Genomic DNA, 14,636 nt, shown 5'->3' with positions numbered 1-14,636 from the left:
TGCATACTGATCGTGGCAACGTGCGTTCGAGCGTTGTTCTGCATAAAAACCGTGTGTTTTCTCCAAGCCTTGTCATGGTATGCATAACTTGTTCTTTCAGAATCTCCGTAATGTCCCTTCGTGCAGTTAAGGGCCCATTTTCGATGAAGGGTAATTCTGTGCGGAAGTCGGAAGATACACCTCCCCAAGCCATTACCGAGCCTTCACCAAATGGCATTCTTGGAGCAATGCAAGCTTGTGAAAATCATTCACCGGTTCTCCTCCAAACTCTTACACGTTCATCGGATCCAGTTAGGCCGAAACGGGATTCATCTGAGAATAACTCTTTGCTCCAATCGTTAATTACCCAATGCGCGTATTGTCGAGCAAAAGCTTGTCGTGCAACTCGATGCGCCAGGCGAAGTAGTGGTCCTGTAGCCGTTACCCGAGATGATAGTCCAAAAGAACGAAGTCTTCTCCTGACTGTTACAGCGCTAACATTGCGATTTCGTACTTCCTGTAGACGATTTCGATGCATAATCGCAGTTGAGGTCCGGTTTCGTAAAGCCTGAAACACAAGAAAACGGTCATCTCGTACCGTGGTCATTCTTCTTCGTCCAGAGCCAGGTCGTCTGGATAGCAAACCCTTCTCCTGAAAGCGTTGAAGCACTCGTTGAACCGAAGAAAGGCTTCCGCCAACAGTTCTTTCGACTTGCCGTTGAGTGTGACCGTCTTTCACAAACGCAACAATTTGTGTCGTTTCAACAATAGTCAAGGGTATTTTTGGCAAAAAATAAACAATAATAAACACTAATAATGGCACTAATGGTGGCAATAATAAACGTTTGTTCGTTGCGTTTGAACAGAAAGTCGAAGCACAAATGAGACATTTAAAACAAGCGGCAGTTACAGGTACCGTTCATTTTGGGAAGTGTGCGCTTTCCCGCGAAATCGGCATTATTGAAATTCTTTGTTGCAAAGGAAACCGCTAAGTCGACAACAATTCCCAGAAACATGCATTAGTATGTATTTGTGTTATTATTATTTACGATAAAGCTCATTAAAAATAAAATATCGGTGATTTTCAAGGTGACCCGGATTTTATGATCGCGAGTGTATAATAATGCTTGTATCCGAAATGAGTGGTGTTTCTGAAAGGAGTATATACAAAGTGCGCCAGAAGTATGCATCACCTGTTGGTCTCCAATAACCGAAGAAAAAGCCTGAAATGGGTAAAAATCGTCTCGTGAAAATAAATACCATGTGACAGAAAGTAGAATAGAATCTGTAGAAAAGTGCAGTAATTCTTTCGGGAAAATAGACTACCGACATTCAACTTTGGTTTGGCTACAGTAAACGCTGCTTAGCATTTGCTAAATTTTTTAGAAACAAAAATAACCAAACTAACTTTACAAATCCCTTATTTTGAGGATTTTCTATGCTTTTTTTATTAAAAGCCTGTAACTTCTCTATACAATTTTCTGGGTAAGTTGGATGAAAACCTATTACTTACGAAGTAAGTTTTTTTTTAGTCTGACATAACGTCGAACTATTGTAATTTAATATATTCATTATATGTTGAAATGCTCTTGAATGGTTCTAAAACTGTTGAGTTGTTATATATCTTAGTTAGACTCAGTCTTAAGTTAAGTATTTGTGGTTTTACGGGATTAAGCCTCAATTGATTGTAAAGAAAATAAATTTTAATTTAAATTTGATGTTTTCAGTTCCACTTCGCAAATCGTTTCCAAAAAAAAACTATTTAAGAATTGTGTAAAAAGTGTATAATCGCCAAAGTAGTTGAGGGGATTTATGTCTTTTCATTCAAAATTGACTTACGGTCAAAATGGCGGTTGACTTACTTGGCCACTATGTTGCACGTAACAGCAATGCTTTTTGCTGAAAAACTCTAACTTAGAAAACTCGCAAGGAAAATGTACCCCTTTGACCATTTTGCAGCAGCATAGGGTTCCTTCGTAGAAGAGTGTCTAAGTTCCTCGCAAGCAATAAAACAGCGTACATTAAAAACTCACAACAATTCTTGCAAATACTAGTAGAAATGGATTACAGTTACAACAATGTGCTAGACAGTTTAGATAACACCAGCACTTTCACCAATGTGCCATTAGAGAAAACTTCAAAAATGATAAGAGCTAAAGTAGAGAGGAATGATACATTATTGAAAACAAAAACCAAACTAAATATATTAACTATTATGCAGCTATTAATACTTTGCAGAGACAATATTTATGTTCAACTAGATATTGATTTCTAGAAGCAAAATTTCGGATTAACTACGGGCTCATCCTCATTATTTGGTTTTCATTTGGTCTCATGGATTAGAACATTGAATACATTTCTGATCAACATCAACAATAACTAAGATTCAATCAAATTCACTATGAAAAAATAAAACAACAATTCACTTTATTTTCCAGATCTGTTAATCACAAAAGAAGATACAGGATATGCAATCAAAGTTTACAGACAACGAACTTAAACCAATATATTATATTTTAATTTTCACTAGCCACTAACACTAACTATCACTAACAAGTCAGTCACTGTCACTAACAAGTCGTAACGTACACGTCAAAAAAGGAATTATCAAATCTTTATGTGGTAGAGCCCAAAACACCTACTACAATGAAAATTCCAATGGAGAAAAAACTTGCTAACAAAGGTTTTAACAGAAAATGACTAGGTACCCACTGTCATTTATAAACAAGAAAATCCACAAGATAAAAGAAAGAAAACAACAAAACATCACAAGCAATCCTAAAACACTCACAAGAAGGGAGTTAAGGATCACAACAATATCACATGTAAAGCCGCGTGTACCGTAATTATACACGACATTGAACTTTTATCACAAAAGTTGATCACCCTGTATTAAAGCATGGTAAAATTTCTCTATTACGAGCTTGTTTTTTCAATACTATGTATGCAGACTATTTATTTCTATGGCTTTAAAAATGTATAAATGTCTGTACTTAAGTCTCTCTCTTTGTAATAAATTATGTTTGGGTTTAGAAAATTCATACATTCTTATAAAAGAATACGTTGTCTTTTGACCCACTTCATTTAAGTATTAATTATACATAATCTTTTTTTTTATTTTATTGGTTTTTAGTTAAAGCGTTATTATTTTCTCAAGAGAACAATTATTTCGAACCAAATTACATTTGCCCTTCCCAAACATTAATTAGCTTATGGTAGACTTATAAATAAGCCACTGTCCAATTATTTTAGTTCTTAGTTGCCAGTTATTACTTGTATATCAATATGCATTCAGACGTGCATATTTCTAGTTAAGTTACGATCGAGAAACTCACAATTTTGTGGTTAGTAGTTCACTGTTGTAAGTAGTTCACTGACGATCTAAAACGTTGTCATAGGAATTGGATGCAAGAGGCACAAGATCGAAATAGATGGAAAATTATGAGGGAGATCTATGTCCAGCAGTGGATAAGCGAAGATTGAATGATGATGATGATGATGATGAGTTCACTGTTAGTTTTTGATTAATTTTGATATAAAGAGGCTTCTTAATATTTCCTTCAGAGTCTAGTGACTTTGTTAGAATGTAAGTGCCAGAGATAATTTGTTGTTGTTTTTGAGTATGGTTTATCTATTTTATTTTAACGAACTTTTTCTTGTAAGAATTTAAATTTTTATAAATTTTTTTTATAAATAATTAATTAAGTATGGGAATTAAGGAAATTTCTGTTTTTTTTTTGTAAAGGTTATTTTAGAATAAACGAGACAATGCCCAATGGAAATTGTTCAGGTTGCAGTCAAATATCTATTTAAAATATTTAAAAACTGCAATCTGCTTTAAGTATAAGATTATTGATGACCATATGTGTCATTATGTGTTTTTTTATTAATATGTACTATGAGTAGGTATTATTACACAATGTTTATTGTTTATTTGTTTTACAATTCATGTTTGCTTAATTTGAAAGTTTTTATCTTCAGTATCTATCTTTAATATTTTAATTAATATATAGCTCTTTTTTAACAGTTTATGGCATATGTCGGTATTTATAAATTTTTTTGGTAATTTGCTGATATGTTTTCTGACGTGTATTTTTCTATGATCTTCGAGGAAAATGTTGTTTAGTTTATTTAATCTTGAGTTCCTTTATGAGTTTTAGGTTAAAACTTACTGGCGCTCACAATGTTTTACAGTTTAGTTGTATTCCGTGTTTCTTGTTTTTCTTGTCAAACTCTTATATTTCGTTATCTAACTAATTTCTATCTGTTTTTGATCTGCAAATTTTCTACCATCTATATCCTTACCGACCCCCAATGAAGCTCGCTGATTTGAGCAACGTAGTCTTCGTTAAGTATTTTGAACAAGAAGCTTTTTATTAGAGAGTTATCAAGTGAGAGAGTAAGAATACAGTAACGTTATTTTAGCGATGGAGCATGCGCAGTATGAAAATGGAATAACGTAAATAAATGATCTTAACGTTTACGGGCTCCGTTACCGTTGTTGGATAGCGGGGTAGCGGGTTTGATATACGGTAACGTTAGCAGCGAATCGCACCAATTCGTCAAGACTCGGGACTCGGACATTGAAGTTCCTGTTCTGTAATTTTATTTCTATGCATTAAACTCTAATTTCACTATTTGGGAGAGTGAGTCATCGTTTGAAGGATGAAAAACAAGTAATTTTGCAGAAAGCTTACTGATGCCACCAGGCTGTCGCGGAAGTTACGCTAAAACGTCTTTTGACGTGACCCGTCCTTAAAGAGTTACACAATGAAATTTTTTTAAAACAAATTTTAAGACAGTTTCCACACCACCCGAGAGGTATGTCTTGTGGCGCGTCACTTTTTTTAAATGGGTGTTCGCCAAGAGCCATATTGTCCCATTAAATAAAATAAACAAAACACTTAAACAGTATAAAACAAAACAAAATAAAATCCTATAAAATAAAATAAAATTCTATAAAAACAAAATAAAAATAATTTTGGAAGTAATAAAACATTTTACTATTCTATTTAAACACAAACACTATACACACTTACTATGTTCTTCTCGTTTTTTTTGTTTTTGGTTTTTTTATGCTGATGCCTACTAAACTATTAGAAAATATTATTCGCTGTCTAAATCTGAAGATGCAGTGCTGCTATCGCTGTCATTATCTTCACCTGGTGTAATTATAATTGGCTCTAGTAAAACTTTGACATGAGTGTCAAGTTCCCACATACGATATTCTTCTTTAATTATGTGGCCTATACATTTAGCCCATTTCTCTGGAGTTACATGGAGGATTGCTTAAATCAAAAGTTCCTTAACTTCGTTTAATTTGAGCGTTTTGTTATTGCGTGCTACTTTTCCTTTCACTTGCGCCCAGATAAGTTAAATAGGATTAGGTTCGCAATGATAAGGTGGTAGACGTAGAACTTTGACACCATACTCTTTTGCAGTTTCATCCACAACATATTTAAGATATTCACTTTTCCTTAACCGTGCAATGTCAAGTAGTTGAATTTTGAGCAATGATTCTTCGTATGCAATCCCCTTTTCTGTAAGCCATTCTTGAATTCTCCCTTTCCGCCATGCCGTTGTCGGTAATTGTTCTAGTGTTCTATGATATGGCGCATTGTCCATAACAACCACAGACCCAGATTCCAATTTTGGTAAGATTCTCTTAAACCAGCGCTCAAATACTTCGGAAGTCATTTCTTTACGATAATCACCTGTTTTTTTCGACTCAAATTAAAGCAAACCATCATCAAAGAACCCTGTATCACTTCCTATATGGGTGACGATTAAACGCCGTCCCTTTTCTGATGGAGCTTTTAATCCTGTATATCAGCCTTCTATAAATGCTTCGCGTTTACTTTTGACATTTAAATCTTGCCAAACTTTTCCAACTGTATGACCTTTTCCAACCTTGGTTAATTCAGGTTTCATCCAAATAATATATTTTGCATCCAGTGCTGCGAATTTTTCGTATTTCTTCTAAATATTTTCTTCTCCACATAATAATTTCATTTTTTTCTAATAGCATACTTTTTCTGTTGCGTTTTACGTATCGAAAGTTCATTTCGTGCATGGTCCTGATTAAGACCCTACGAGATATCTTGGGTAAAGAGTCATCATTTTCGAGCTCTTGAGAAATTTTTTTCAGTGTTGGAATTTCACTCCGAAAATAAAATGAATGAATTTTTCGACGTATAATATTCCTTGTCTCGTCATCCAAAACAATGCTTTTCCTACCTCTAGTCTTACCTTTTTCTTGCTTTTTATTTTCCGATGTATTTTTAAGTACACGATAAATACAGCTAACGGATACTTTTGTTAAACTGCTACAAATGTCGACCGCTTGGCTAACGTTTAATGCCATTTTTCTGCCGACAATTCCTTCATAAACGTTTCGTATCATTACCTTCTCTTCGGACGTTAACATTTTCCGTCTCTTTTGCGGCTTTTCATTCTTGGAATCAACATCAGAATTTTGCTCTCTTCTCTTGGAACAACTCGGTTTTTCGTCCATTGTATTTCAATAACCTGGATATATACTATATATACAATAATTTCAAAGAATATAACTAAATATTTACTATAAAACGACAAACTATAACATTCTTATTATCAATAACACGTTTTATCAATACTACAATACAGTATTGATAAAACAGTATTGACAAAAATAAGTTTACAAACTTATCACATAAAATATACTCACAAAAACACATGCACTATTTACCCATAGAAACACCAATGTTTTCTTCGTTCACTTCTTCGGCAAAAAATAATAAAAACTAGTTTTACTGCATGTCTGGATCCGAGTTGTAAAACCGAGTTCCCTCGCTAATTCCAACATTGCCAAACGATTGAAAAATAATGTTTTAAAATATCGATTTTTATTTTATAAATTTAAATACGTAACGAAACGGAACATATAAATAAAATTTATTTTATTACAATTTTGTGCTTAATTTTTACTATTGAAAAAATCATGTTTTTTGGTATTTTTATGGCGGTAATAATCGCTGCGTGGAAGAATACAGGTTTTGTATGACCATAATTACTACTTGTGAACAAGATTTGGCTACACTGTACGACAACTCCTGGTCAGTTTTTCTATAGAGAAGCACAAATAAATATACTACTTTATATATTCTGTAATTTCTTATGAGGAAACGCAAATTGCAATCGAGAAAACAGGCAGTTTTCGAGGGCCGCTGTGTACATTTAAATTTGAGGATATTCCGCGTTTAAACTATGATATCACTCTTCTGAATTGAGGGTTTCTACTATAGTTAACACGCGTTTTGTGTTTTTTTTGGTTAAGCATCTGCAGGACAAATAAAATATTTTATTATATTTCATTATATTTATTAATTATGAACACGGAAATAGTGAAAAAGACAAAAAGGTAAATATGATTTTTAAATCACTAAGTCTATTAGGGTATGCTAGACGACGCAATAACATGCATAGTCCGTCGAGTCCTACAATATGCAATATGTTGGTTATTTAAAGTTGTAGTTCCTTTCGATTGTGTCTTGTATCCTTAATAATTGTGCGAGCCTTGGAGTGTCCTGTTTTTCAAACCGAAAACACTATTTCGCTTGCTCAGGCTCTAAGCTATGCTCTAAGCTATCAATTCGACAATTTGATAACTTTAAAATTACATATCTGTTAAAACTTATACCGTAAGAACTAGCGTTTACGTGTCAAAATAAAGGAAAGATAAAATTTTACTTGATAACTCTCGATTATCTACTTTTGTCAGCTTTTTCGTTACAGTATATATTTCGGTTTTATCAATATTAAAGAATTGTTTATACGAGATAAGAACGAGTTTATAGCTAAAAAAAGGTCATATTGCATATTTCATATTATTTATAATATAATAATAACATTTTATATACCCAAAAATTTTTTTAAAGGATTATTTAATACAGTATTCTAACAAAAAAAAAATGAAAAAGATCGCGGGTTTCCTTTTTATAAAGATGCGTTTCACAATTTCATATATTTATCTATTATACACTATCTATTTTCAGACTGCTGTCGATGCCAATCGAGCTGTAAAGAGGTGAATTTCGAAGGGGAAACCAGCGCGGGAAATTGCCTTATAGAATACGTGAAAAAAGTTTTTTTACGGCTCGGCTGGAAATTGGAAATTTATTATATTTGTTATTAGAGAAATGATAATATGTTCGTTTCCGATTGATATAATTTTAAACAGAATGGATGGATGTAACAACAATAAAGTATTTAGTACTAATTTCTTTGTATTTTTCACTAAAAGCATTAGCCTACATTAAATAATTTTTCATAATTTTGTCTCCTACTACTTCCTAAAGACAAGAAACGACATTTGCTTAAGTTACCACAGAATTTGTAACTGAACAAACAGAAAAAACTTATACTGTAAAGTTTACTACAGAAGGCAAGGAAAAATTATACACTACAGAATCAATGTTAGCTCCTACCGCCGCTCAAAAACAAGAAACTACATTCGCACCGGCACAACAATGTGTAACTAAACAAACAGGAGAAGAATACACTGCGTAAGTAACCTCAGAAGGCAAAGAAAAGGCTACCCAATCAACTTGGGCTGCTTCTACTTTTTAAAGACAAGAAACTTCATGTGCACCCCTTACCACAAAATTTTTAGCCGAACAAACAGAAAAAGAATAATTATATTCTAAAGATTACTTTGTAAAGGCACGTCCACACTGGAGCAACATTTGGCAACTTGTAGCAATTTTTTGTTGTTAAATGTTTAACTCATTAAACTTTTGACATAAAACAAACTGTCCTTACTAGTGTAACAATGTTAATGAATGTTTGAACTTGTCGAATCACAAATTCAGTTGAGTATAATATTCTGTCCATACTGCCGTAGTTTTGTGACATGATGGAGGAAGACTTATTAACTGCTACCGCGTGCTTTCTAATTTTGTGTGGTGATTCACGAAAACGGAAGCGTAAATGTTGGGTCCGTCCAAGTTTCAATAAAAGAGAAGAATATGGTGGAAAGGAATTATTATCGGATTTAAAGAAAGATGACGTTTTATTAGAACTTTGAACCTATGGGTGGTTCAAAAATTTTTTGCGCATGAGTAGTTCAGATATGGAATTGCTGCTTCAAAAAATTGCACCAGTGATAAGAAAAGCAGATATTAACGGTGGAAAGGCTATACCTCCACAAGAAAGACTAGCTGTAACATTGCGCTGTCTGGCAACTGGAGATTCCTACAGCAGCTTGATGTATTTATTTAAGATTTCGAAACAAGCTATCTCAAAGATAGTACCAAAAGAATGTTCTGCGCTAGTAAACGCAATTAAAGACCAAGTTAAGATAAGTAAACTTTATTTTACTTTTTTTGTTGATAAATTTAGAAGTTTTACATGTTATTTAATTGAAATGCCTCTGCGATAATGTATGAAGGACCAAAATGTATGTGATGTATCTGGTGTGCTGCAATACGATGAATGTGATTGTGGTCTCGTAAAAGGTTGTACTGATAAAATTGACTCATATGTGTTAGTTGATTGTGACATTCCATAATCATATTTACCCATACTTGCATCGAACAAAATATTATTTATAAGATGTTCTACAATATTTTGTGCGCAGGTGGTATTCAAATCCCTAATTGTACACGTCATATGTTCTCCCTCGCTGTCGTTTATTTTGTTTGTCTTTAATTATTTTATATGCCTCTTCTTTTCGAGCGTTATCATCGATTTTTCTTGTAAGTGTTTGTGTGACACGTCTAGTTTTATTAGGGTGTTTAAATTCATCAAGAATTGTGCTGTTCGGATTTTCCACGGTTTTCTTACGAGACTCTTAAGAGGCTTTGTTAGATGCCGAAAGCTCCTCACAAGCAGCGTTAGATGTTGATGGCTTTTGAGAACCATCGTTAGAGAAGTCTTTCATGTCTTAGTTGCCATTTTCTGCATCTTGAAATTTTTGGGCCTAATTTACACCTTCATCACAATCTGTTACTTGTGAGTCATCTAAATCAGTTTCGGAGAAAGGGTCATTAAGGTCATCTTGAAAAGAAAAATACATTGTATAAAATGTAAACACTACAAAGTAGAAAAACACTTAATATTACAGTGATCTACATTTTTAGCATAAGTAATGGATATCTTTGTATTTCAGATGCCTAAAACTGCTCAAGAATGGGAAACAATTACTAATGGTTTCAGAGTTCTTTGAAATTTTCCAAAATTTGTAGGCGTCACGGATGGCAAGCAGATTGCAATACAAGCACCGAAAAAACAGTGGAAGTGAGTTCTTGAATTACAAAACGTTTTTTAGCATCGTTCTGTTCGACGTAATGGATGCTAATTGTCGATTTTTGTATTTTCATGTAGGCTCCCAAGGGAGAATATCTGATGAAGGATTTTTTAAAAATACATTATTTAAAAAACTATTAACTCGATGGAAACTCAACCTTCCAGAATATAACTCTTTACCAGGACGTGAGAAATTATTCCCTCGCGTATTTTCAGGGGATGATGCCTTCCCATTATCACCAAATTTACTGAAACCCTACCCTGGGACTCAGGACAAAGGATCTTCCAAAAGGATATTTAATTACCGTCTCAGTAGAGCGAGAAGAATATCAGAAAATGTTTTTGGAATAGTATCTTCGTTAAGGAATAGTTCAAGTTCTAAAAATTCCTACAATCCCCCAGGTACATCTGACGGTAAAGATAACGATACAGGATGTTTTAGAAGGATTGTGGAGAAGAGAAACGTAGAGTAATACGGTTACTTCATACAAGAAAGTTGCACGAAATGCATCAACTGAAGAAAAAGATACTAGGCAAGAGTTTGCAGATTTTTTCGTTACACCTTTCGGGATGGTGCTGTGGTAGAATAATTGTTGAATTATAATTCATGTATAAATTGAAATTGCCTATTTATTTGTTTGAATAATTAATAATAGAAAAGTTAATATCTAAAAACATTGTGTGTTTACTTATCACGTTCTTAACTTTACTTTCCTTGCATGGGTGGACTTTGTTTTTGTCTCGAAGAAGTACTAATGCATCGTAGGCTTGGAATGAAAGTGAGCGGCTGCTCCAGATTTTTTCATGCTTCAATATTTTTTTGCTCTCTATAAAACTGAGCCACCAAGTTACAGATTTTTCTTTTTGCCTCTTCTTGAGATAAGTATCCTACAGCTAAATTTTTTTTTGCTAATAAATGAAAACAGTGAAAATTGAACGTTTTTTGACATTAATTTGTTATTAACTAATTAAGTCCAAAAAATGGACTGCAGGAAATATTTCGGTTATTATTACAGAGGTCATCATAATTTAAAACAACTGTCGTTTGCCTGGTCGGGTTAGTGTCATGAAAAGAATCTTATTACCCTGGTCTAATTGACACCCACAGTTTCTGATGGGCAGTTAGATTATTACAATTCGACTTAGAATTCCATTTAATTTCTTTATAATTACTTTCTCGATATACTACTTTAGAGTTCAAAAATCATGGTAGAACGATAATTTTTTTGTTTTCATTTTCATGTATTTGTTTTACCAAATTGTACCGTTAAGACATCTTGCTACTCTGCATGTATTTGTCATTTGCATATTACATTCCCTTTATTTTCTTTTTTTTTTCGACTTTTTTAATTTTTCTTAAAGTTTTTAAATGTAATGACACACATAATATAATTTTTTTGCTTGGTTTATTTTTGTTATTATCCCTAATTCTTTGTTTTTCTAATTCGATTTTTAGTTGCTCTTCATCTGATGTATCTGTTGGTGAGCCTCTCATAAATAACTTTTTCTTCTTTTCTTTCTAGCATACTTATGTAGTTATGTCTATATTCTCAATTTTTTGTTTCATCACTGTCATTTCATTTTTGCATTTATTCGGTTATTTTTAGTTTATTATCACTACTTTAGTAATTAAAAACAGAATAAAAAACGAATATAAGGACTTAGAGGAACAGGCAGGATTTAGGGCAGGTAGATCTACTGTTCACCATTTGTTTTGCATTACACAGATTATTGAAAAGAAAATAGCCGTTAATCAAGAAGTACATTTATTGTATGTAGACCTAGCAAAAGACTTATGATATCGTACCACATTATAAATTATGGGAAGCGTTAGAGAAAACAAACATAAGCATGAATTTAATAAATGCGACGAAGGAACTGTACGCTAATGCTAACTCAAAGGTAAAGGTTGGAAATAATCTGTCAAGTGGATTCTAAATAAATAAACGCCTTAAGCAGGGCTGCTGTCTCTCCCCGACATTATTTAAAATTTATCTAGAACAAGCTCTAAAACTGTGGAAGCGCAAATGTAGAAATATGGGAATGCCGATTAACAACAATAGCATATACACTTTGTCATTTGCAGATGATCATCTAGTGATAGCATAAGATTATGAAGATATTGAGTATATGACTCGAAAATTAATCGAGGAGAATAAAAAATTAAGACTAAAAATCAATATTCAAAAAAACCTAGTATATGTGTATCGGCGGAAAACAACAGGACCTCATATTGGAAGATGAAGAAGTTATCAAACATTGCAACATATATAAATATTTAGGTATGATCATCAAAAAAGAAGGCAACTTAGAGGACACAATTGAGGAGGGAAACAACCAAGCAAGAAAAGCAATTTCACTTCTCAATAGTATCCTTTGGGATCAATCAATCTCTAATAGTAACAAGCACAAGATATATAACACAATCATTAAAAGTATAATTACCTACAGTAGTGAAGTATGGCAAATAAAGGAAAGATACACGAGAAAACTTGAGGCAACGGAAATGGATTTCTGGAGACGTTCAGCTGGAAAATCTGGACTAGAAAGAGTAACGAACAATAGAATAAGAGAAATTATGAAAGTAAAACAAACTCAGATGGTACGGTCATGTACAGAGAATGCCTGAAGAACGTCTCCCAAAACAAGTCTTAATGTGGACGCCTCACGGTAAAAAAAAAAAGGAAGACCCCGCCTTAGTTGGAGAGCAGGCATCAATAGAGAAATGAAAGGCAGAGACATAGAAAGACTTATGGATGAATCGAGAGGAGTGGCAACTGGGCATCGAAAGACGTAGGAGAACGTTTTCAACCGATCTATATATTGTAACGATATATTTTGCCTATCATAGGGGTATTACTATTAGGGGTAGAAGATGGGGGATAGAAATTCTTGGGGCGAAGATAGGGTAAGCAAAATAAACGCTACTATGCGAACGGGCACTCAGGCTTTGGTAGGAGAGCTGGGGTCGTGGATAAGTAAAAGACAAGGGGGTTTGGATTGGGGCAACTACAGAAAAATGAAATAAAGGGTCATAAATCTCTTGGAACAAACAAAAACAAAACGAAACAGGAAACACCTCAAGAAATTTAATATAGGGCGCCACTTGAGGTGCCTAATTATACCTATTACAACCAGCTAGTTGTAACTGAGGATATAATTATTAAACATAAAAAACATATCTTTTTCAAATAAAACTCAAAAAGAAAGGGTTTGTTAAAAAAAATAAACAAAATGTTGAAAAACAAAATTTAACATTTATTTTTGTGTCACCACAAACAGTTCAAAATGCTCAAAAAAGACAAAAATATAATAATAGCTGCAAAATACAAAAATCCAAAAAAAACTTACATGTGTCATCTGTTTACAATTTCCAGGAGTTGAAGATACTACAAAAACTTACGAAATTTACATGTAAGCTAACCTTTCTTTTAAAGAAAACAAAACAAATCAAAAATGGTAAAACGGGCTGTCATAAATTAACATTAAATTTAAAAAAACTGAACAAATAAATTGACAGCTAAAGTCAAACCATAAAATTTACTACTTTAAATATTACAAATTCTTTTTTTGTATGAAAGCAATTATTACTTTTTTTTTAAAATGTCTGCTTTACTTTAAATTTACACAAAAAAATGTTACCTGGATTTCACTATTTCGCACATAAAACTTGTTACATCTCTGGACTGAAACTGCAAGAACGAAACTCTGGAACAAAGGGAAACCATTTCCATAATCTGGAACGAAAATCTGACGTGGATGGAATTGAATCCTGGACACGAACACACGAACAAAAGGGACTGGATCTCACACTACAAATTGGATCGACCATTTGAGGCCGAAGCCGGCACTGAGCACAAAACTTATGACTCTGCCTCTGATTAACTGCTACTAAAATTGATTTCCATAACGAAAGACGAAGATTTCCCTGAAAAGGGACAAAAACAGAAAACTACAAATTCAAATTGAATTTGGACATGACGTTGGCCGCTCTTCACCATTGCTCGCATAAGTTAGAACAAACAAAGCACTTAGCGTATAAACTAAACACAACGGAAATTAAGACGTAGATTAATTTGAAAACGCAATATCGGGCGGTTTGAACAAAGAAACATCGAAGAATTTGCGCCTGTGACATAAATAAACAATAAAATGATTCATTATCGGCGGCGGCGACCTAAAGAAAGAACGAAAGATTATATGGGTTTTAAATTGAAGGATACGAACTAAGAAACATTGAAAAAATTCTTCGTTATTCTAATGTATATATAAGGGGATTTCAATTAACACATATACAAGGGGACTTCAAAATAAAATGCTACAATATATATATATATATATATATATATATATATATATATATATATATATAT

The 14,636-nt window shown here is 33.2% G+C and overlaps 1 protein-coding gene across 1 annotated transcript in view; it reads right to left on the bottom strand.

The window, feature by feature from the left end:
- Positions 1 to 14,636, bottom strand: part of Elk (Eag-like K[+] channel) — a 1,090,653-nt gene that overhangs the window by 900,990 nt on the left and 175,027 nt on the right. The gene's annotated exons all lie outside the window — the stretch shown is intronic.

This window comes from Diabrotica undecimpunctata, chromosome 3, assembly GCF_040954645.1.
Source record: "Diabrotica undecimpunctata isolate CICGRU chromosome 3, icDiaUnde3, whole genome shotgun sequence".
In the NCBI taxonomy this organism is placed as follows: Eukaryota; Metazoa; Arthropoda; class Insecta; order Coleoptera; family Chrysomelidae; genus Diabrotica; species Diabrotica undecimpunctata.
Note: the sequence above shows the minus strand (reverse complement) of the source record. Positions and strands in the feature narration are given on the sequence as shown.